This window comes from Asparagus officinalis, chromosome 2 (genome assembly GCF_001876935.1).
Source record: "Asparagus officinalis chromosome 2, Aspof.V1, whole genome shotgun sequence".
Taxonomy (NCBI): Eukaryota; Viridiplantae; Streptophyta; class Magnoliopsida; order Asparagales; family Asparagaceae; genus Asparagus; species Asparagus officinalis.
This window is the reverse complement of record NC_033795.1, coordinates 55175713-55177758: the sequence shown is the minus strand read 5'-3', so window position 1 is coordinate 55177758 and position 2046 is coordinate 55175713.

The following is a 2046-nucleotide window of genomic DNA, read 5'->3' as shown; positions in this document are numbered from 1 at the left end:
TGGGTCCATCCTGATCTTATTGAAGACGATCAGTGGACGACTTCCTCGACCAGAAAGGGTAAAGGCAAGTCCTGCAATGCTACCTCCGCGATCTTCGAAGAAGATGGTAATGAAGCCCCTACTTTCCCGCTCTCCGAAGAAGAACAGGAAGTCTTCGCCACTAGAAGCGGAAATGAGTATCACTACAATTATCCACCACCTAGTGAGCAGGGGGTGAATAAACGGGGACCAGCCAAAACTCTCACGGAGCTGGGTGTGATTACGACTCCTAGACCGGTTGAAGAAGCTCGACGACAGCCGGTTAATAAACAGAAAGAAAAGAAGCCCCAGGAGATTCAGAATCCGAAGCTGTCTCGTTTCAATCGTCCGATTGGAAGAGATAAATCGGAAAGCTCGAACACTCCGCACGTCTTCGATATTATGGCTCAACTAGCTAACATCCCAGCACGGATAACATTGTATGAGTTGTTGTGGTTGTCTAAAGAAACCAGGGAAGCCTTGCAAGAAGCCTTGGCCAATTCAGAAGTGTTCCTTACTCAGATCAAGCCGGTACCTGAAGAGCCAGAACCGTTAATTCAACACTATAATATAGCGGCTAAAAACCTTCCTTGTATTACCTTCACCAAAGAGGATATGCAGACGAAGAATTCGAACCACGATCGACCGCTATACTTCATCGGGTACATCGGCTCCAGCAAAGTCAACCGAATCCAAGTGGATCCGGGTTCTGCTGTGAGTATTATGCCGCTTCGCTTGATGCACTTCCTTGGTATTCCAGTTAGCAAGTTGGCATCTACAGGCACTGTTATCTACGGCTTCAACACTAGCGGGTCAAGACCTTTGGGTAAAATCCGGGTAAAGTGTCAAATGGGAGATTTGAAGACAGAAGTCACATGTTATGTGATCGATGCCGAAACTTCATATAATTTACTATTGGGTCGGCCCTAGATCCATAGTAATGTTATAATTCCTTCCACACTCCATCAGTGTTTAAAGTATGTCGACACTGATAATAAGGTTAGGACGGTGGTCGCGGATAAGCAACCATTCAAAGGGTATGAGAATTATTTCATTGATTCTCTCCTTTATGGTAACGAATCCGATACTGAATCATCGGCCCATGGCACGGACAGCGGAGAAGAAGCTGATACCGAAGCCGGATTTGATTACAATGGAGGTTATGTTTTAAACGACATTGTACCCTTTGTAATCAACCTTGACGATGAACAAACGTCAGAGGGTAGTTGTAACTGGCAACTTGCCAATAATGAAATAAATAACGATTTAGAGTACTCCCTGTCTCTTGATGATGTGATAAAAGAGTTGTATAATAATCCTGATTTGTATATGCCGCTTCGGTCATCCTATGTAACAAAGGAACGCCTCCAGCATTCTTTCGGAACAACCCTGGTCATCCCGACCAAAATAGGAGGCAAAAAAGAAGTGATTTATGGTAAAGGAAAAAGCTCTCCATTACCCCGAACAAAATAAGAGGCGCAAAAGAAGTGATTTACGGTAAAGGAAAAAGCTCCCCATTACCAGATTATTTCTTAAGCGAAGATGAAGATGATGACAAACCTGGTCGGCATTTATCTAAGTATAGTCCAGAAGCGCGCAAGCTCATGGAAAAGCAGGGATATGATTTCACACTCGGAGAAGGTCTATACTTCGATCGAGGTCCTCGTACTCCAGCCAAAGCGGTATATGTACCAAAAGGAAGACCTAAGGATAGGGTTAGGGTGTGAATCTTCTTCAGAGGACGAATGCTGCTGGTTAATTAATGACCAATCATCTAAGCAATACAAAAATGGAAATTCGCCAGATCCCTCGGAATGGGATTCCGATACCAGTCTGGGGGAAGCTTTCAAAGCCCTATGGTGAACATGGCTACAGCTGATACGTCCACAATGGAAGACGACGATCAAATGCCAACATGGGAAGACCCATGGGTTCATCACCTGAACCTGTAGTATGGTAATAGGTTCGAACAGAGAGAACCCCCCACTGAAGATGAAATAGTCCAAGTTAACATGGGCGACGAGGCCA